General features: G+C 39.9%; 1 long non-coding RNA gene across 3 annotated transcripts in view; it reads left to right on the top strand.

Moving 5' to 3' along the window:
* LOC123348514 overlaps positions 1-12,929 on the top strand; it is a 171,355-nt gene extending 158,426 nt beyond the window's left edge. For all 3 annotated transcript variants that reach the window (XR_006573198.1, XR_006573200.1, XR_006573201.1), the window contains 2 exons: positions 5,835-5,971; positions 12,791-12,929. This is a non-coding gene — a long non-coding RNA (uncharacterized LOC123348514). The remainder of the gene's footprint in view (positions 1-5,834; positions 5,972-12,790) is intronic.
* The last annotated feature ends 10,538 nt before the right edge of the window (positions 12,930-23,467 follow it).

The raw sequence follows: 23,467 nt of genomic DNA on the forward strand, positions 1-23,467 counted from the left end.
GTTTGTTTTTAAAATCTCAAAGCCAGGTGAAACTTGATTTGGTTTAGTTGTAAGCCAAATTCAACAAAGGTTTCCATAAGGTTAGTAGAACTTTTGAGTGAAGTTAGGATAATTTATGGTTTCAGCATAAACTGTGTTTTGCTGTGTTTTGGGGTCTGTTGAAAACTGAAACCCAAAGCTAAACGTGGGGGTATGAACCCAAACTTCTGAGTTTCTTTCAGCTCTGCCTTCAGATCATGTAGCTACATGAGAAAAGAAATGCTGAGGGACAATACATGGTGGAAGGTAAGAAGAAACAAATGAGGCCTCAGGAAAGAAGTTGGAGAAGGGTAAAAGTTGCAGAAGAGAAAGAAGTTGAGAAGCAGGAGCAGACTATCTGTAAGAGGAGTAGAAGGAAGGGGTAGCCAGCATAAACTGGGAATGTGAGTGAAAGAAGAGGCGGGGGAAGCTACCAAGCAAGAGTGGTTCAGGAAAGGGGGATACTCTGAATTCATGCTTAGGGTCCATTCATGTACTGTGCATTTGCACTAAAATAAATCAAGGAAAATGAACATTGCTTACAATCTTTCTGCTCCACAGGCTAAATTCTGCCCTCGAGATACACATTCCAACTCCCATTGATTTCAGGAGAATTGTGTGCCTGTCTGAAGACAAGCAATTCAGGAGTTTGTTAGGTATAGGACTCATACTAATACAACCCACTTTGTGTAGATAGCCATATAACAGAAAAGGATCAATATTTGCTTTTGGCTTTTGAATCTTCGAGGCAAGTTGGTCTTGGTTGAGGGTACTACACTCCACATCATCATGTGATGTTGCATCAAGTACTAGTGCAATAATTCCTTCATGGGGACATGAAATGTAACCCCATTTCATTCTAGACTCATGACACCCAAAATAAATGTGAGACTTTGTCTAGTGGAAGACATTGCCTCACTTAAAGTAGGATCCCCCAAAATTTGATTGAGGCACTGACATTTCCTCTTTAGAGTGGGATGCATGGTTGTGGAAACTAGGAACTGAAAGCCAACTTTGTAAATGGTTTTACATAGTGATGCAATAGCACTATATAGTGGTTAGAATAGAGCACTGGAATACTGAGGCCTGGGTTTGAGAAATTCCCTTTTCTGTCTTTGATTCAATGACTGGCATTTAGCAAATCATGTAAGAACGCTATGCCAACCTGTAAAACAGGGATAAATATACTTTCATTGGGAAAAATCCTGGAGCGCTTCACAAAGGTAGATAATTGTAAAGCGCTATCTTTAAGCAGCTGCTATCAGTGAGTAAACATGAAAACTCCCTAGCCTGGGGTTCATCACAGTCCTATGAAACTTGGTTTGGGGCACTACTTGGCAAGTAGTCTACCCATTTCTTCCCCCAAGCAGCCTCATCACCATTTCCCTGAAAACTTGTGCAAGACAAAATGTTGAGCTGGAATTAACCCTTTTTTACTGGGAAGCAGGTAGCTTGTCCCTGTCATTATGCAGTTGAGGCTGGCTTCACATTTGTACTTGTTTATTACCAGTTGGCCTCTGCTGGAGGTAGTAAGCCAGGTGGGAGAGGGAGTGAGGAGTAGGCGTGCTCATGACACTAGATGTCATGGCAGTGATGGAGAAGGTGGGGAGGGAAGTGGAGGAATGTTTTTGTGTTCTGCTCAGGAGAGAAAGGAGTATGAGTATTGCGTGCGGTCATGATAGCAGGACCAAAGTGAGCACTTCTGCCACAGGTGGGGAAGGGCAGGAGAGGGAGGGAGGAACAGAATTGCTGTCACTGCTGGTTGTCATGGTAGCAGCAGCACAGATACAGCAAATGTAAGAAAGAGAGAGAGACAAACTGGAAATATTCATTTTTTTAAACTTCCTTTCAAATTTTTTTGGTAATATCCTCAAATAAGATTGTAGTGAAAATACCCAGTGCTGAATTAGCTATTTTTCAGGCTTTTTGACTATTCTTTAAATATATATTGGTGGGATTGAGGCTAGTAATGGAAAATAATGACTCTGCAGATTGAAAAAGTGACTTACAGAAAGGTTATTTTTTCCTCTGTAATGAATGTTGGCTTGTATTTGTATAGTTTTTGAGTGAAAAATCTGAGTTTAAAAAATGCATGTAACTAGCAGAATTGACAATAGTGTTAGAAAAGCAAGAACTAACATAATTAAGATATCACAAGCTCCACTTACTGGTTGAGCATGATATTCCTGCCTACTTCAGCTCCACTTGTATATTTTACATTTGAGCACCATCCTGCTCCCATTAAAGTCAATGATTGACAATGATAAAGCAAATGTGGACATTTTACAACTTGCAAAATTCCTAAAACATGGCATCCTGGTCACAAAGTGCATAACCCTTACCTCAGAGATAGTACAATATATGAAATAAAAGATTCAAACAGAAAGAATTGATTTGGTCAACCTGGGACACATGAAAAAAATCCTCATTTTTTAAGAAGGAATTTGAAAGAGATGATAGAGTGTTACTTGGTGATCAGGAAGTAAAAGATCCTCCTAAAAATAGGGCTTGTTGTGAAAAGGGGCACAAAAGGGTGAGTGTGAGATGAAGGAAAAAAATGCTATGGAGAGAGAACACGAGTTTAAGATTGACTAGGATTGTAGATAGAGCGAGATAATTTTAAGAAGTGTGTGGGGTTGTGAACAGCCTTGAACTTGTAGTTATGGTTTAAAAAAAAAGTGACACTAAAATATGTACTCAACAGATCTGCTCCCTACAAACAGGCTTCACAAAATTCGTTTTTTTCTGTGTTGTGATGAGTTGTCACCCCTCGGGTGCAGTTTGAGAGCTGTGGGAACCAGTGTGTCCCTGTAATCTGCCACTGCTCTATTGGTGACTCAGCCTCTTCAGGCCTTGAGGTCACCCAACATGACAGCAGGTGGTAACACACACACCCAAACTGAGCTACCTGAGTGCTTTATTCAAAGACAGGCAGGAGACAGCTGCTAATTTCCCAGCTCCTCCACCCTGCACCCTTGTGGAGCATAAACCCAAAATTGTACCGTCTTGCACTGCACAAGCATCTGTACAATGTAAGCTCATAAAGTTTGTCCTCCCCTCGATGTGGGAAGGATATGCACAGTACGCTTGTATTAACCAAATTGAGATTTTTCCCCAGACACTGCATTCAAAGGTACACTGGTTTAGATAAAGCAAAAACAAGTTTATTAACTAAAAGGATAGATTTTAAGTGATAGCAGATAGATCAAAGCACAGATTACCGAGTAAATAAACAAAACTACAAACTAAGCCTAAAATACTAGAAAGGCTGGCTATGAATTAGGAATTTCTCACCCTGACTGATGATACAAACAGGCTTGCAGATTCTCAAGACGCAAGCTACATTTGCTTTGCAGATTGGGCTCCCCACCCCTGTTCCAAGTCCTTTTCTTTTGGAGCTTCTCTCAGGTGTTGAGTTATGGGGAAGTAAAGAACAACTGATGATGTCACTTCCTGTCTTATATAGCTTTTCCATATGGCAGGAACCCTTTGTTTCAAACCTGGTTCCCAGTTTGTGGGAAAAATACAGGTACCCAAAATGGAGCTCAGGGCCATGTGGTCTGGTCACATGTCCTTGCAGATTCATAGCAGCCATTACTTACAGGCTAGACAAAACATTTACAGGAAGGTTAAGCAAAACCACAGCCCATTATCTTTGTTGATGAACCATTAGCACTGTCTGGCTTCTTCATTGTTGTACCTGAAAGGCTGGCTGTTTGTGTTTTCCAGAGAGACCTCATTTGAAATACAGATCCAAAGGGTGAGGAAGTACCACATATCCCAGTGGGATAGTAATGAAGCTATGTGGCGCAGAGCCTGCAGCTGGGCTATGGGGGTAGAGGGGGTGTGGGTGTCTAGACCAGGGAGGAGCCTCCAGCACCCAACAAATACCTTTTCCCAGTACACACACACCCCTCAGCACCCCCTAACTACACTCCCCATCCAGGTCCCCTTCCCTCTCACCCTCCCCCCAGTAGTGTCGTCTCTCTGGGAACTTGAAATATAGTAATCCTACAGGGACAGGGCAAAAAAACAAGTATTGACTAAAAGACCAGAGTGGCCAAGTTTTCCCCCCAAGGTGTTCCCAGCTGGCACATGTGACACACCCAGACTGAGGCACCTAACAAAAGCATAACAGAGAAACAGGAACTGAGGGTATGGCTACATTTGCAGGTGTGCAGCGCTGGGAGTTACAGCTGTCTTCGTACAGCTGTGTAGGGAAAGCGCTGGTGTGTGGCCACACTCACAGCTACCAGCGCTGCAGTGTGGCCATATTTGCAGCATTTGCAGTGCTGTTGGGAGTGATGTATTATGGGCAGCTATCCCAGCGTTCAAGTGGCAGCAACGTGCTTTTCAAAAGAGGGGGGTGGGGTGTAGTGTGACAGGGAGTGGGGGAGAGAGAGAGTGAGTGGATTTTTGGAGCCGACACTGTGTATCAGCTCCCTGCCTTGCAAAATCAGAAAATTTTCCCGACCCCTTACTCTTAACTGCAAACACCTGCAGACCAGATAAGCAGCTGCTCCAACGACTCCCTTTCTCCGCCCCGCCCCCACTGTTTCTCTCCTCAAGCAAACACTCATCCCCCTGCCTGCCTCATTCACAGCAAGGTAGTGGGTTATCTCAATTGATTGTTCACAGTCAGTTACAGATTGATCACAGCAAACAGGAGCTTGTGTTTGTTTTTTAGATAAGCAGCTCCCGGAGCCCCGAGTTCACAACAAAACAAAGAGAGGCATCATAACAAAACAAAGAGAGTAATTTAGTTAAAAGCATTCTGGGAATCTCCTAATACCCTGGAGGCCAATAACAGTGCTGGTGTGTGGCCACACTTTACGAGCAGCGCTGTAGCACCAGCGCTGCAATCGTTATACCCCAAGCAGACCCAGGTGTACAGCCAGCGCTGCAGCCAGGGAGTTGCAGCACTGGATGTGCCCTGCAGGTGTGGACAGTTACTAATTGCAGCACTGGAAAGCCTCCACCAGCTCTGCAACTCTCAAGTGTAGCCATATTTGTCATAGGGGTTTCTTTAACTCTCTACTCCTGGGGGAATCTTTTTTGTTGTCTGTATAGTCAGACATACTTGCTGACAGGTATTTTGAAATATGAAATTACCAAAATAATTGAAACTGGTGTGATTATATTGTGTTATATGGACAAAATATGCAGAATTTTAAAATACCGTGTGCAGAATTCTTAATTTTTTTAGCTCAGAATTCCACCAGGAGTGGATCCTGCATCATAGAAGCCAGTGGGTGTTTTGCCTTTTCATAATTAAGCACTTTGCTGAATCTAGTCAGAGTACTCAGTACGTTGGCAAGACTGATCCCTACAGCCCTTATTCAACAAACCCTACCTAAGAAAAGCAGTCATGCATGTGTGTTACTTAAGAGATTCGAGTATATGCTTAAAGTTAAGCCTGTGTTTTAAGTGCTTTCCTGAGCAGGGGTTGATTTAACCCTAAATTCAGAAAGATTTTTATGTATGTGCTTAAGTTCTCATATACAGTTTATACATTAGCTTGGCCAGCCAACAGCATTAAATAATCATACATTGTCTATTGTGGGGTTTCTCATGCCTTCCTTCATTGCATCTGCCACTGTTGGTGCCTGGTCTGCTGTAGTATGTGGATTCATGTCCGTTCATATTTTACGACCAACTATTTATTACAAAGAATCAAAAGTGCTTGAATAAAGAACTATATTGAAATAGTGAATTTGACAGGGATGTACTAGGCTAAAAGTGTTTTAAAGCTCTTCCAAATTGCCAATGACTATAAATTGTCATCTTAGTCCACCTTCTTTCCACTTTTGTTGCAGATAACACTTAAATGCTGCTGAGCTGGTGTAATGCAAGGAAGGAAACATCATGAAATGGGAATATTATCCTTTTTTTGTCATGGTAGCTGTACTCAGCCTGTCCAGGTCCCACCAGTTACTTTGTCAGATTATTCCAGGTAGGTACTTACTTATTTTAATTTACTCTGAATAGCTATATGCATCTTTGTTCTTCAAAATTTATTTTATGTTGGTGTGAATGTTTCTCTGTGCATGTCTATATTTCTAAAGTTCAGAGTTTAGTGAGAACTCTAGGGTCTATGTGGCACTGAATTGCTCTTTTAGAATATGAAAGAAAATATGTAAGGAGTGGCCTTAAGATATAGTTACCAGAAGGTTAAGGAGGCTTGATAAAGGATTCCTTTGATTAACACTGCTGGGGCAGTGGAGAAAGAAAAAAAAATGCAAAGTGCAGAAGTGAACGTGAAGATCAAAGAGAATACTAAATCCATAGAAAACATCACTGAAGAAAAGAAATAGCAAAGTACTGAAAATATGAAAAGCTGAAATACAAATATATACTATAAGTTAATTGCCAAAATGCACTGTGCTTGCACTCCATCTAGTTACCATTGTTTACAGTGAAGTTAGAAACACTTTCTTCTGATAAGTCTCCTAAAGAGAATATATAACAGTTAAGCATGCTTGGGAATGGAGTTTGTTCGTAATTCTGAAATGTCTGTAACTCTGAACAAAACATTATGGTTGTTCTTTAAAAAGTTTACAACTGAATATTGACTGTACAGCTTTGAAACTTTACTATGCAGAAGAAAAATGCTGCTTTTAACTATCTTAATTTAAATGAAACAAGCACATAACCATTTTCCGTCTCTTGTCAAATATTTTTTAAACTTTCCCTTTATTTTTAGTAGTTTACATTTAAGCACAGTACTGTACTGCATTTGCTTTTATTTATTTGTTTATTTTTGTCTCTGCTGCTGCCTGATTGTGTACTGGTTACAAATGAGGTGTGTGGTTGACTGATCAGTTCTTAACTCTGGTGTTTGTAACTCTGAGGTTCTACTCTACTCTTTAGCGCAGTTACAGAAATACAGTTTATGCTATTTCGTGAGAGCTCAGTAAATCCTGTGCTGTCATACTTGATTAATACTCCACATGAGCCTTGAATTTTGGATGGGACAACATATATGAAGCAAAATCTAGCAAATGAGATTCAGACCATCTACACTGTTAGAAGCTGCTCTAACTGGTATACTCTTTCTTTCTTCAATGTACAACATTATAAATAAAATAAAATAGATATATGGCATTGAACTTTACTATAAATAGTAATGGCACCAACAGCAGTTCACAAAAGAAAGTGACAGTGATGCTTTTTTAAATTTTATTTTACCGATAAGTGTCTAAATTACACTGATTCTGACAGTGCTATCCTGGATATGATTGCTAATATTACTGTATTATTCATGTTATATTATGGTGCCTGCACAATGCACACAGGGCCAGATTCAAAGTCAATGACATTGAAAAATGGGAACATCTCTCAAGAAATTCCTCACTTTCTAAAAAATATTTATAATAGTACAACAAAACTGCAATATTTCCCTTTGTTCATTTTTACACCATACACAGTTATATAGGCAATAAACTCCTTGTTAGATAATCTGTTTCTAGATATTAATGACAAGCAAATGAGCTGAGTAACCACATTGGCTCCATGTCAGCTAATCAGAGTTCTTGCAATGTATCATGATTATTTCTTACATTTTCAATTTAAGAGGTCAATGATTCAATTCTGGATTATTGCTGAGATTGTTGCAGTTGGACAACTACTTCTATAGTAACCAACTCCAATGTAGACTCCTGGGGGGGGGGGGGGAACAGTAAAATAAAAAAAACCACCTCTTTATAAGTTTCTAGACCTATAGTGCATATGGTATATGGAGAGGAAATGAAGAAATATAGATTACTTTTGTTTAGTACATATTGAATAGTCTAGCAAGGGAATAAAGATTCCAGCAAAAGTATATTAGTTTAAAATTCTTGTCTTAAAAAGTTTGACCTCAGACTTCAAACATCATTTCAGAGCAATTTACCTGTCAGACAGAAGCAGACTGCCAGTTTAAAAAGAACATCTGCAGAGCCCAACTTATTTTCACAATACCTATCTCCATCTATTAACATTGGTTTCAATCTAGTCAGACGTTAGACTCTGTTAAAAAGGCTGTTTGCATTGTGTTGCTCTTTCCATCAAATTAGTTTTAGCATAAAATCACAGGTGGCATTTTGATTTTGTCTCTGCTTTGTAATTTTCATCACAGACTTCAGATCTGAACCAAGAGATTACTTTACTTGGCCAGACATCATAGTGTGTTCAGCCTCACTGGCAGCAGGCCAGAACTGCAATTATCACACAGGATCAAAAAAAAAGCAAGATTTTTCTTCCAGGAGTTCATCCCATTCATTTTGCTTTGCTTCAGGTCTTTTACTTAGATTTTTTTAAAAATAATTCAAAGAAAGAGATCGGTGCAACATCACAAACTTCCCCCCCTTATTTAAAAAAGGGAGGGAGGGCATAAAAGCAGTAATTCTTCTCTGGAACTCTGCTTCATATTTCAACAGTATTAGAGCCATAGATAACTGCTCTTTTTTGAGGATTGCTAAAAAGCACATAATAAAGGATAGCAATTAAAACTGCAAATACCCTGGAGATTGCAAAATCAAGTGGGTTATTCATTATATCGAAATAAAAATCTAACCACAATTTCAAAATATGAGGAGCAATGAAATTACTTTTAGACAGATGCTAACCACATTGTTTTAATTGCCTTATAATATGTACAACTCTTTTTTAAAGGAAAGGCCTTTTTTAATGGAGCCCTTCAGTTCTTTATCCTGTAATACTTTATATCACAAGATAGGAAATTGTCCCAGATATTTGTTGTTGTAATGGCATGTGGTCAACTCACAGAAATGTTAGTCTTGGAGTTAGAATTCTCTACTTCAATAAAATGCAGATGAATTTTAATAGAAATCTCACAACTTTGAAACATTTATTCCTGCTTTTTGTCGAATCTTTTCACATATTCTAGTTGAGTCTCACTCCTTTGCATATAGAGTCCACAGGGAAGTACTGTCTCCTGCCTTTATTAAAATCACTGCTGAGCCTTTCATCCTGTGTCATTACATCTTACCTCTAATTCACATATAAAATACACTCTCAATTCCATTCTGCTTGTCTCCTGAGGCAGATAGTATCTCTGCCATGCCACCTCTTCACTGAACATGGGTTTGAAAATTATATGACAAAGATGTGATTTTTTTTTCTCTTTGGTGCTGTATTTGTTTAAAAATTAGATAACTTGTTCATTTGTAAGTGCATTGATCTAGGAAAACTAGATATTAACTAAAACAAATGCAAAGCAGAACAACAAATACATCTAAAACACATTATAAAATTAGTTACGTCACTGAAATGTTTTAACATTACCAGATATTACATTAGCAAGACAGCTACAACAAAACACTGAAATGATCTAAAAAGGACAAAAAAACTCTTATTGTAGTAGAATAATAATAATTTCAGCCTAAGTGCGCCTATCAGTTTTTGTCCAGAGGGGATCAAAAAGCTGCAGATTTAGGGCCTGATCCAAAACCCATTATGCCAATGGAAACTCTTCAACTGACCTCCTGGGCTTTGTATCCAGCCCTTACCACAGGGAGTTGTGGAAGGAGGGAATGCCTGTTCCTTGACATGCTCTTTCTTTCCTTCTGATCCTGCAGAACACGTTCTGCTGTGTGGGGTTTAAGCTCTGTGGGGCTGCACAGACCACTACTGTTCCCCATGACATTCTCTCCGACCTGCATCCAGCATAGAGACACAGGACTTTGTGGATTGGTACTTGCTTCTAATGGCTCCTATGACTGGTGGATTTCTGTAGTTGAATTCTCTGTAGCTTTTATTGAGGGCAGGAGGGAGAGATGGAATCCCCTTGCCTCCACCCCCTGCAGTAGAAGAAATGTGAGGAAATAAAGCCAAGGGCAGGTTGAGTAGTTTTTGTAGAAGTCTCCAGACACTTTTATGATAACTAAGCAAACTGAAACATTTTTTTTTAAAAATGTAATTCTGATTTTCATTGCTCTCAATGCTCTCAAAAAGGTAGTTGTTGCTTTGGAATTTTCTTTATAATATGTAAATAGACACACCAATCCATTATTTCAGCTGGACAATAGCTTTTGTTCTGGAGAAATCAGGCAAAACAACAAAATATGACCTTGTGAAATGTGTCCCACTGGGTGAGTGTGAGCCACTTTTCTAATGTTCAAGAAACCTTCCTATATTCTTGACTGCAGCCAATGACAGTATCTCACTCGTAAATCAGATCTTTCATCAAACAGATGACCCCATTAGAGATGGTCATAATTAAGTAATGTCAATAACTAGAAAGTTCTATTCCTTTTAGCAAATTATTTGGTGTGTACTTTTAGTTCACCTTTGAGTCTCATAGTTCATCATCAATGCATAACTTTTTCATTTTACTTTCTTTCCTATAACTTTTTTTTTTTTACTTAGAACAACTAAAAAAACCTCCTTTTCTATCACCATATCATTTACAGTGGCTTCCAGGATTTTCCCCCACAGGCATTTTTAATCTTATTAGTTTATAATTCATCTTTTTAAACTAGCATTTTAAAGTAGCATTATATTTACTGATTTCTAGTCCTCAGGACTCTGAGCTGGTGAATTGAAAAATGCAATTTAAGGGTTTGCTGATTTCCTTTGGCACTTCCTTCTCAAATTTGTGATTTTGCTATCTGGATCTGATACTTTGTCTAATGTGTGCATACTACCTTTTGACAACCAATTTTGTAATCTCTGTATTAACCTAGAACACTTATGTGGGTATCTTGAAAAATGGATCCATGACATAAGATCTCTATCCACCTCTTTCATAAAAATTGACATTGTCACTTTTTATAAAACAATTTACACTTATTTCACACTTGGTTGGCTCTAAAATGACTGAACAGATTTTGATCAAACTTTCCAAATTACCTTGGTGCTGAGATTTGAGCATGAAATAGTTCAAGGGAAAAGTTTATTTTGGGGGGGAAGGTTAAAAATGAAATGGCCACCACTTGGCCTCAACCATTGCATTACCTCTGTTGTATCTGTGTACACTTCTTGTCCTGGTGACTCTCTCCAATGTGTAGTTAAGAGCTGAAGCATCTAAGTGAAGCTACTTTAGTTGAGACCTCTTCATATGCTTTTATGAATTCCTTGAGATGGAGCTCTTCATCATGTGATGCTTACAAGTTGAATAAGTTAGGTGGTGGAGTAGAGAATCATTATTATGAGTATTAGCAAATGCATCCCTATGACAATTTGGATGATAAACCTTAAGAGCAGGAGACCACCAATGTCCATAATAGATGTGGATTTTTATTCTACCAACACAATGACCTTATTTTGCTATTATATAACTAGCTCAAATACATGGGATACCAAGGACCAGCTCAGAAAACCTCACTGTGTCTGCCAGCGAGATCCTTGGCTTTCAGAAAGTTGATGGTCCATCCTCCTTTCCCAAGTAGGCAATTACCCTTTCACCTCATGCTTTCTTGCTAGCTGGTCCTTTTAAATATGAAGAAGGGCCTCCAGAAGGGCAACCTTAACATGGCTGTACTGTTGGCAAGTTCCCAAGTTCCACATGGAAAGTATTCAATTTTTTGTTTTTCCATGAATTTTACTAATTTGAGTGAGGTACATCTTCATAATCCCAAACTAAAGCATTTTAACAAAAATCTTTACAAGGTATTTTGTAAAGGCAGTAGGAGTTTAATGCATCGAGTGCCCATATCTTTAAATTAAAAGTACTGATCTGATTTTCTTCAAATTTAGCTAGCTTCTTAAGGTTCCATAATACCTACGAAGCAAGTCAAGTTTGAAGTTTCTACCATTCAGCATTGAATTGTCAGAGAAATCCTGCCCCTAATGAAGTCAATAGGAGTTTTGCCTTTGATTTTAGTGGGGCCAGGATTTCATCCCAGATTAGAATAGAAGGGCAAAGTGTGTGGGGGTTTTTTTCCTCCATGCTTAAATAGCTCAGAGTTGACCGATAAAATTTTATTTTCAAATTTCCAAATATAGCTGTGACCTATGAGGGAGAATTTTATCTAAAAAAATTTTTTTTAGAAGATTGAATAATTGAGGGGGAGCAAGGGTAGGGGATTGAAAAAGGAAGCTGTTTTAATTGTTGTAGGTACTTCCTGTATGCATATAGGTGAATTATGACTTCACTTTAGAAAAGTGTGGTTTCTCATTAAAGGGTTTTTCCTTCTTAATTGAGAGAGAGGTTTTGACTCAGCATTTTTAACAAAATATCTTTAAAGATTTTGCATTTATTTGAACTGTATTATTTATTCGCCATGTTTAAATTATGAATGTTATAGTCTTCCATAATGCAATGCAATCTGTGCCATCAGATAAATATCATATGTCATTCTGCATCATTCATGTGATGCTGGCTTTGTGGTGAAGAGCAGAAGAGATGATTATTTCATACCACTAGAAAATAAAAACTATGTAGTAAATGTCTTGTATATTATGCTATGGTTAGCTAACATTCACCAAATTCTAAACGTCTGCATTGTAGATTTTGTTGGATAAACTGGTTTCTCCTCCCTCCCTCCACTTTGACCAGAACTCAATCTTCTACCCACTGATCTCTCTTTTCCTTGTCAGCCCTGTTGACAGAAGTAGAAATATGTAGCTCTAACTTCTGCTTTGGAATAATATATTTAAACTGGAATTTTATCTGACACATGCCAGATCATTCTTTCAGGAGTAGTTTTATTGCTCATCATACTTTTTCTTTTTTGATTGACACAAACATTTTTTTTCAAAGTTCGTTGATTGTTTCATGTTTCTTGGCTTTAAGAGGTGACCTTTGTTTATTCTTTGCCTTTTTGTGCAGATGACAAAGGTTTGCAAATCCTATCAGTGGAAATGTCACGCCTTGAAAGAGGACAATTATTAAAGAAAAAAATCCCAGCACGTGCCTTGCCTTCTAGAGATTGTCACAGTGTACACTGAGGACTTAATAAATAAAATGATTGCCAGCTGTACTTCAATTTGCGGTTCTTTTATTAGCTTTGGTTTTCCAGCATGAGGCTTTATTTAATTGTCTGAATAGATGGCGACAAACCAGGAGGCACAGTCAGCTTCAAGACACTTAATGAAGAAATCCGTATTTTTAATCTAGCTGTAGAGCACACAACTATTCTGCTTTGATGATCTGGCCTTTGTGATGAACTTGACTAGAAAACCACATGTGCTACACTATCTACCTAATTAAGTCATCAGAATGCATTGGAGCAAGCTGAGTGACTCACATACACTAGTATAAGTAATTTTCGTTTCTCTATTGCTTGGTTAATAGAAAGTGGCACTGTTCTAGATTATGACTGATAGAGGTTAGGTGGTACAGCTGCTATAATTGTGACTCCAGGTAGAGCTCTTGAAAACGCACTTCCCTTTTGTCTACAAGAAATATGGCATTGTTTTTGTTTTGTCGCTTTTCATTTCTCTGCTTTATTAGGAAGGGATCTTGCAGACATTTTGCTCCAGGTGCTTCTTTGCCAGATCCTGTATGCCCCTACCTTACATTCTTTGTTTTAAATGCACAGTGCAGAGGCCTATATAAGATGATTTAACAATTCTTCAAAACTGGTCTTGTACTTGAAAGAGTACAGTGTGGGGAGGAGTGTTGGCTTAATTGCTATAGATTAAAAACAAAACCAAAAACCCCAAAACAGGCAGTACCAATGACAATTAATGCTCAGAAAGAATCTGATAGGAATCCTGCTAACACCCTTCAAAAATGAACTAGATTTGTCTTTGTTTTGTCCACTGTGGGCCAGATCCCGACATCTTTAGTCCTGTGCTGTAGTCCCTCACCTCCTGAGCAGTCCCAATCAAATCAATGGGTCTACCTGAAACTATTTAATCGGAGTAGCAGAATCTGGTCCTAAACATTTAGCAGTACCCTGGTATAACCTTACACAATTGTGTAAACTAAATCCTACTTCACCTAGCTCGTTGGCATTGCAGAATTGATATGGAGGTAATTTTAGACTGATTTTCACCTAAAAAACGAGTAATGAGATTTATAATGTTATTGCTTTTCTTTTTACATTGAGGTCAAAGAGTGGGATAAATGCAGTGGGTGTGCACAATAAAACGTTTACAAGTAACACGGACACAGTTTTGACATTTGAAGTTGAGCATCTATTAAAACTAATTGTTTTTCTGCTGTTCCACATTTTAGTAATTGTCTTGAAGTCTCTCCATAGTCAGAGTTACAGCTCAAAAATGTGCAGATTTTTCTATAGAAACTAACATGTATTTGGAGGGATGAATATGTTAAGGCCAAAAAACTATTTGTTTTAGTACTTGATGTTAAAGAGATTGATTTTGGAAACACAAATGAACAAACTTTATTACTTACAAGAGAGTAAGTGGCACCCCATGACACCTCCTGCTGGCCATCTTGGGAATTAGCTCTCATTTCACCAGAGCGTCCTCATCTAGTGGTGTCTCGCCTGTCATCACTCTCGCCTCCACCTCTAGGACCCATGTCGCTCCCTAGACTGCAGCGTCCTCATTCGGCTGTGCCCCATTCAGTTCTCTGCCCCCACCTTCCTGGGGACCCAACAGTCCTCAGTCCCACCAGTTGCCTCAGTGCAAACTGCAGTCTCTGGTCTAGCCACTCGCATCAGTGGCAAACTGCAGTCCATGCATTGGCCACTCCCCTCAGTGGCGGCGGGGGGGCACAAAAGGGGTGGACCCAGGCCTGCACACTACTCCAGTTACCGGCCCAGGGATCATATAGCCGGCAGCCACGTACTGCCCCTCCTCCTACCCCCCCCTCCATTTCCCTGGGGCACTTCCCTGCAGCCATAGCACCTTCTCCACCCTTGTATCAGGGCCTCAGTCTGGCAGCTGTTAGGCTGGAACTCCCTCTCCTCCTCGACTCTGCTCAGCATTTTTCTGTCCATGGCGCTGTCTCTCTCACCCCTCCTACAGGCACCCAGTCCTCCTCCCTTCTCCAGGGAGAGTCTGCCTCTGTTCTGCTTAGCAGCCTTTCTTATATGGGCCAGCCTTATATGGGCTGCTTCACTAAGTCTTCTCCCTATTGGCTGACTCAATAAGCCCTCTTCTAATTGGCTGCGTTCTGGGCAGCCTCCCCTAAGCTGCTTTAACCCTTCTTCTGTCTGTATGGGGCAGCTGCCCCACCACAGTCTTACATTTGTGGCTTCTCAAAAGGTCAGGATTGGGATATTCATTTGCAAGTGCACTTGCTAATTTATTATTGATGCTGTAAATTTGGGTGTCTGAGATTTTGTTACTAGAATATTTAACAGGTTTTAAACAGATTTTAGTTTTGGTGTTTTCACACACAAATTTTGTGTGTAATTTTAAGAAAATATGTATGCTATATAAAATTGTATCCTTTTGAGTCCATTGGACTTATATGTTCTCACTCTATTTATATCCCATTCAAATTACAAAATGTAAGATACAGTTTTTAACGTAGTCAGATTTAGCTGTGTGTATATATATATGTGTGTGTGTGTGTGTATTCTATTTAATTGCTGCCCTACTTTTTCTCAAGCTTCATGGGGAACTTTGGGCTGAGTGAGTCTTCAGCCTCAAAGGAAAAGCTTTGGAAATGTTACGAGCCCCAAAACAGGTTTAGATTTAAAGTGCCTTTTAACCTAGTGATATAGGCTCTTACACTGTGCCTATCACCTGAGCACTTTATGGGATCTCAGTAACAGGTGGTTATTAAGATGAAAGATCCTACAAGGAACACTGCAAAGCACATCTAGTTAGCCTTTCACTACATCTCCATATTCACAGATTTCATTAATTACATTTGGGATGGGATTCTGTCTCCCCCCCCTCCCACCCCGCAAAGTAATCAGTTTTGCTTATTAGGATTTTCTTAATCCACACTATACCCTATAGAGAGATTCTCAGTAATATTAAACAGTTCCTAATGTACTGCACTTCCATTTTGAACTGTATAGATTGTTTACATATATAGGTGTAAAAATGGTGATTTTGTTTATGCATATGATGATTTTGGAACACAGTATTCGTGTATACTAACTAACACTGATGGAATCATAGAATATCAGGGTTGGAAGGGACCTCAGGAGGTCATCTAGTCCAACCCCCTGCTCAAAGCAGAACCAACACCAACTAAATCATCCCAGCCAGGGCTTTGTCAAGCCTGACCTTAAAAACTTCTAAGGAAGGAGATTCCACCACCTCCCTAAGTAACCCATTCCAGTGCTTCACCGCCCACCTAGCAAAATAGTGTTTCCTAATATCCAACCTAGACCTCCCACACTGCAACTTGAGACCATTGCTTCTTGTTCTGTCATCTGCCCCCACTGAGAACAGCCGAGCTCCATCCTCTTTGGACCCCCCTTTCAGGTAGTTGAAGGCTGCTATCAATCCCCCCCACCCTTCTCTTCTGAAGACTAAATAACCCTTGTTCCCTCAGCCTCTCCTTGTAAGGCATGTGCCCCAGCCCCCTGATCATTTCCATTGCCCTCTGCTGGTCTCTCTCCTGTTTGTCCACTTTCCTTCTGGGGGGGGAGGGGGAACACCAAAACTGGATGCAATACTCCAGATGTGGCTCACCAGTACCGAATAGAGGGGAATAATCACTTCCCTCAATCTGCTGGCAATGCTCCTACTAATACAGCCCATTATGCCATGGGCCTTCTTGCAACAAGGGCACACTGTTGACTCATATCCAGCATCTCGTCCACTGTAATCCCCAGGTCCTTTTCTGCAGAACTGCTGCTTAGCTAGTCGGTCCCCAGCCTGTAGTAGTGAATGGGATTCTTCCGTCTCTGCACTTGTCCTTATTGAAACTCATCAGATTTCTTTTGGCCCAATCCTCCAATTTGTCTAGGTCACTCTGGATCCTATCCCTACCCTTCAGCGTATTTACCTCTCCTCCCAGTTTAGTGTCATCTGCGAACTTGCTGAGGATGCAATTAATCCCATCATCCAGATCATTAATAAAGAGGTTGAACAAAGTGGAAATCTGTGGTCAATACTTTAATAATTAGGATCCTAAAATTTAGGCTCCTAAATCCCTCCTGAAGGTACATAAGCACATGCCTAATTTTAAGTACATGTGAGTGGTTCCACTGAAATCACTGGGACTGCTTACATGCTTAAAGTTAGTCATGTGTTTACCTTCCTTGCTGAAGTGGGACCTTAGTCACCTAAATAAGTGACTGAGTTTCAAAAGTGCTGAGCACCCAGCAGCTCTTATTGACCTCTCAGGCATTTTATTGTGAGTTTAGTTAGCTGCGTCATCTCAGAGGAGTCCAGAGTTGTCTTGAGTTGTGAATAGTCACTGATGTAGCTGAGTTCTGACCAATTAATGAACTCAAAGTATTTGTGATATGCTCTGCTATAAAAGATTTGTTTTCCTTGGTGCCCAAAAAAATCACCTATTTTTAAACTTAATAAGAACATCATTAGATCTGTTCTAAAGCAACATTTGTTTTGTCTGCTTACTTTAATCAGATCACTGGTTACTAAAGAGGGAGAGGTTTTATGTATGGTTTCTTTCACATTAGCATTTGTTTTGAATGAGCTAGTTAGGATTCAAATCATCAATTAATCCGCATATAGTCTGAGTCACATTTACCTCTTGCTGTGCTTTTTAGATTCCAGGATGCTGAGATGCTGATCATCTCATACAATTCTTGCTCTCTTTAGCTGGCTTTTATCGGTCTTCACTGTTATATTGTAAACCACTTGCTTTTCCATTTGAGCTATAGAATTGTATTTCAGCTTACTAGAGCTGTTCCAAATTTTGATTTTTTTTAAAGGAGGGAGACGGAAAAATGATTGCAATATTACTCCACCTCCTTATTTTTATCAGGTCTAGAATTGTGCAAACTGATTCCTTACTTACAATTTTCAACTGTGTGATTCTTATCCAGGATCTCTGTGTTATGGGGAAAGCTGGAATTAAATTCCCAAGGAGAGACTTACTGGTTCCTATAGGTTTCTTGTGTGGCAAGTCAGAAATTCTGTGTCAAATTTAAGGAAACTTCAAAAGTGGAGGGTTTCTTGATGAAACTGTATAATGCAATCAGTAAGATAGGCTCTGTATTATCTTTATACCTCTGCTGAGAGAGAGAAAAATGGTCTTTCCATTTCTAAAGATGTTTCTTCAGCACTTAGCCCAATCATCTTCTCCAGACAATTAGCATTTTTTATGCTAGAATTTAAGTAGGAAGATCAGGTCAAAAGAAGACTGAGACTGGGCCTACCTTTTAACTCTTGATTTCTCACACAACTCCTTAGCAAAGGGGAAAAATTGCCACCAGGGTGAAAAAATGCTCTTTCTTGGACTTTCTTGATGTTGTTTTTTCTTTCTAGTCTTCAGTAGAGAAATTGAGGACACTGAACTAATACCTTACAGTAGTTTCCAGAAGGCTGTCTTACTGTAACCCCCCAATTTGCTAAATTTTGGTTTCTATGGAAAGTACTTGTAACTTGATTAGTATTTAGTTACTTCAAAAGGCCTTTTTACATATACAGCATGAACATTAATCTTCATCCATCTTCTTTCATTCACTAAAGAAATTTTCACAGTATCTTTGCTGTCTTGAATTGGTGGAATTGCTTCTCTTTGGAAGATTGACTTCTCATTCTGTTGTAGGGACTTATAAAGAAATGTGATAAAATTAGTTTCCATCTCTTGCGCCACAAATACTTCAGTACTCGTTATTTTTTCCTGTTTCTGTGAACAACTGTATAAAGGCTTTCTAAAGAAAACTGGAACTATTTAATAAATAAAACTGAAAGGACTAAAAAGAAAAATATAAAAATATAAAGAAGAAATCTTAGCAGGAAAGTGTGGATAATCTAGTATTTCAACATAATTAACCTCAGTGGGAAAAAGGACGGTCTGAGATCAATCACAACTTATTCAGTCTCAGGTCTGGGATAGAGCTATGGTTTGAAATATTTAACCTTTCTATTATTGCAGAAACTCCAATCAATCTGTTACAGTTCCTTGCAAGAAATAAGTGAAATCTGTTGGTCAGCATTTAATTCGGATAAGGTGACAGTCTTGGCAGGGGAAATAAACAATATCAAAATCTATCCTGCAGAAGCAATAACTTATATTTTTTAGAAGTACAAAAACACGTGCATGCACCTGTTGAATTTGACCTTTCATTGATGTTAAGATGCCTCCCCCCCCACCACACACACACTTTCTTTAACAAATGGATGGAATATGTGATGTATATTAAGTGCTCCATTCTAGGTCCATTATATAAAAATTTTGTTCTGATTGATGATAATATGAGCTCAGGTGCTTAATATATGTGACAAATCATACTCAATGTTTTAGTGTTATAGTGCCAAGGTAGCAAATGTCTTTATTTAATCAGGAGGCCACAGTACACTCATAGGCACCATTAGAACTTACTAATGAATTGACTCCTGTCAGTTTAAAGAGTTGAGTGATCTGACTTTCATCTAAGGTAATTCTTAATAAACTTACTCTTTTTCTTTTGACATTTCATGTAGTATTATTCAATGTAACATAATTAGTTGCTTGATGTACTTGGTCCATCATTTCTCACTCATACTCCACAAAAGTGTTGTAGCCTTCTCTCTGCAGATTCCCTTATTGCTGTATGGTGGTTAGTTTTTGCCTGTTTGCTGTAATGTTTAATTAACTCTTCCTTCATCTCCAGCAAGCTTCATGTATATGTATAAAAGTAACCTCTTCAGCAGTAGTCTGTGTGCCATTCTAATTACTTGCGTTCTTAACATCTTGTGTGTCCTTTTTAGCTTATTAGACACTTTCAGTACTATAATGAATTTCTTTGATCACTCTGAATTTTTACTTCAACCTTTAAGCAATGATTATGCAGGTAGCAATGCCTATAATTAAGCTTTCCCAACATTTCCCTTTAAAACCCTATTTTTCAGTTGCTCATACCATTTGCCTGACTAACTGTTCGGGTTGAAATTACCCATGCAGGGTGTCTGCCGCAGGCTGAATTTTTTGGAAAACTTGAAACAAAATGGTTCAGCCATTTCTCAGAATGAGGTTTAGGGAGGATATGTTGCTTTGCCCATGATAACAAATTATTGAAACTATTTTAGTGAGCTCTAATGTGTCCATGAGAATAGGGACTTGAAATTTGGTGTTATCACTGTTTCTACCCCTGTGAAAATCTGCCCACATGTTGGCCAAGTTATGAACCCTGGAACCCCACTTTGCATATGTGTGGTAGAAATTTGTCAGGATTTAGCACTGAATTCTTCAAAGATTCAATCTGTATTTGAGTATGCTCCAGCCCAAAGTTTCAAGAACTGAGTAGGACTTCCCCTTCAACTGCTTCTTTTGGGTGCTAGAGACCAGGCACAGGTACTGAGAATAGGGAGACTGTCTCTTCAGTGTCCTCATCGCTCCCACTGCTGGTGTCCTGACAGTGAAGAGGAGGTGATGGTGAAAGCTGCCTGATTCAACTGCAGGTTGGTGAGGCGCTGGGCCTGAAGGAGCAGGAAATCTGGGTCAAAGAGATGGGCAGACTGCAGCAAAGAGCTGAACAGGGTGGGGATGAAGATGAGGAGCTGGAATGCGGAGCGGGGAGGTGAAAGGACTGTCATTGAGCCAGGGAGCCAGGGTGGTGTGGCGATATGGGGATAGGAGAATGACAGACTGAAGAGGATGGGCAGAAGGATCTGTAACCACTAGAGTATAGTTCCCTCAGAACCTGGAGTTTTAACCCAGTTTTGAGTCTCACCATTCCTCTGCTGTGAAAGTGCATGGAGATGTTATTTTTTCTTGAGTGGCTGGCCTCATAGAGAATGACAAACCTGCAACTGCTGTCAGTTACGCCATTAGCTCAAGTGGTAGAGGACTGACTGTGCTATGCATCTCACCCTGGTTCTAATACTGCATGAATTGATATGGTTTCACATAGTGGCATTTCTGTTTTCTTCATTTTTTTAAAAAAAAACTTCAGATTATTTCACATAAACATTATAAAAACATTAAGTTTGTGCAGGCAAGCATTCAAAAGTTAGGAAATACCAGCTTTGAGGATTCCCTGTGCCATTTTAATTAACCCCTTTTGTGCAAATACTTTGTGATTGTCTTTAACTGCATCATCATGTTCTATTTTTTTTCTCAGGGCTTGGCTGCACTTGCAGATGTGCAGCGCTGGGAGTTACAGCTGTGTTTGTACAGCTGTGTAGGGAAAACGCTGGTGTGTGGCCACACTCACAGCTAGCAGCGCTGCAGTGTGGCCACATTTGCAGCATTTGCAGTGCTGTTGGGAGTGGTGCATTATGGGCAGCTATCCCAGCGTTCAAGTGGCTGCAATGTGCTTTTCAAAAGAGTGGGGTGGGGTGGAGTGTGACAGGGAGCGGGGGAGAGAGAGAGTGGATTTTTGGAGCCGACACTGTGTGTCAGCTCCCTGCCTTGCAAAATCTGAACATTTCCTCGACCCCCTCATTCACTCTTAAATGCAAATAGCCTGCAGACCAGATAAGCAGCTGCTCCAATGGACTCCCCTCCCCCCCCCACCTGCTGTTTCTCTCCTCAAGCAAACACTAGCTGTAGACATTCATCCCCCTGCCTGCCTCATTCACAGCAAACAGGAGCTGTGTTTGTTTTTTAGATAAACAGCTCCCGGAGCCCCGAGTTCACAACAAAACAAAGAGAGGCATCATAACAAAACAAAGAGAGTAATTTAGTTAAAAGCATTCTGGGATATCTCTAATACCCTGGAGGCCAATAACAGCGCTGGTGTGTGGCCACACTTGACGAGCAGCACTGTATCACTAGCGCTGCACTCATTATACCCCAAGCAGACCAGGTATACAGCCAGCACTGCAGCCAGGGAGTTGCAGCGCTGGATGTGCCCTGCAGGTGTGGACAGTTACTAAGTTGCAGCGCTGTAAAGCCTCCACCAGCGCTGCAACTCTCCAGTGTAGCCAAGCCCTCAGTGTCTCTGCTCCAGTGCACAGGGAAATAGTGCTCTGGGCATGAATCAGGGTTGTATAGTGAATGAGACTGTTGTCTATAGGTCCATTGCCTCATTTGTTGCAGCAGCTGGAAGATGTGTGTCATGCTACCTAGAGTGGCTCAGGACTGTGAGTGTCTACCTCAGGGAAGACTGTCAAAAACAGGGCAGATACCCCAAACTGTAACTGTCATATGTTCTGTAATTAGATTTCACCAATTCAGTAACAAATGTGAACTCCTGGATCACTATAATAGTCTTACCCTAGAGTCACAGGCAGTCCCCTTGAGCACTCCAGTCTATCTTGCTGCCCAGGCAAGCTGGACTTAGTTTATTACAGAATTGGCTATAGGCATTGTATTTCATGGAACATCTAGGGTATGAACTGATTTGGGCTAAGTAACTGGTCCCTTGGGACTGGAAGCAACCTGAATGTTTTATGATTTTTTGGTGTGACCATTTAACACTATCTAAAGCTTTATTAACTAGGAAAAAGAAATGAGTAATTTACAGGTTAAAGCAAGCAAACATACCACACACAAATGAGTTACCATCTCTGATTCTTAAAGATGTCAGAGATGTGGTAGTCTGTCGATTCAAAAAAAATTTCAGGGTGGAGTCAGAGGTAACCCCTGGGGATCTCTGCCTTCCTTTAGTGTCTTTGGCCCTGGGAGAGTTCAAACAGCAAAGAGATGACACATTTTCTTGTGACCCTTTTTTTTATCTTTTATGTTTGACCTTCCAGTCCATGAGACAAGCTCCATTTCAGGTAGCATTTCCAAAGTGTGATAGGGCCATTCACCAATCCTTTGTATTGTGATGTTTCTTAATTGCCCTTCCTTAATGGTGGTGTGTGGGGCGGGGGTGGGATGAGGGGGAAACGGATAATTCCTGTGCCTGGGCTCAAAAATTCAGAGAAAACATTTTCAAAGTTGTAAAGCAAAACATGCATATTCCTTTATAGCATGAGATACAGACATTACAAGCAAGATTAATGCATGTAGCATCTTACAAGCATTTCATAGAGTCTAAACATTAAATACAGTCTTAGAAGACTAATAGCTATTTTGAACAAAATGAGCATATGGGTGAGCTGGTTTGGTTGACAGCTGTGAGTTTCAGTTCTTAGCTAACACCTACAGCCTTGTCCAGAGCTGGCACTTGGTTTACCACCATTACAATGTGTACTGAATAAGGCAAGGGATTGCAGGAAAAGACAGGATGGTCTCATGGCTCAGGCAGTTGAATGCTACCCTGCAAAATTGGATTCTCTTTCTGCCTCTGCCACGAAGTTCCTCTGTGATACTGGGTAAGAGACTTTAAGCAAAATTTTGGCAGGTTGAGACCAACTGTGAGTGCCTCATTTTTCTGGGTTGCCTAATTTGACCATGGGCCCAGATTTTCAGAAGTGCTGAGTGCTCACAATGGCAACTACAGTCAATTGGAGATGTGCTTTGAACTACTGTTTATACAAGTGCTAAGTACTCTGAAAAATCCAGAGCTCCATGTCTCACATTGGACTCCCAAAATTAGTCACCGTTTTGAACCATTTTGGC

This window comes from Mauremys mutica, chromosome 1, assembly GCF_020497125.1.
Source record: "Mauremys mutica isolate MM-2020 ecotype Southern chromosome 1, ASM2049712v1, whole genome shotgun sequence".
NCBI lineage: Eukaryota > Metazoa > Chordata > Testudines > Geoemydidae > Mauremys > Mauremys mutica.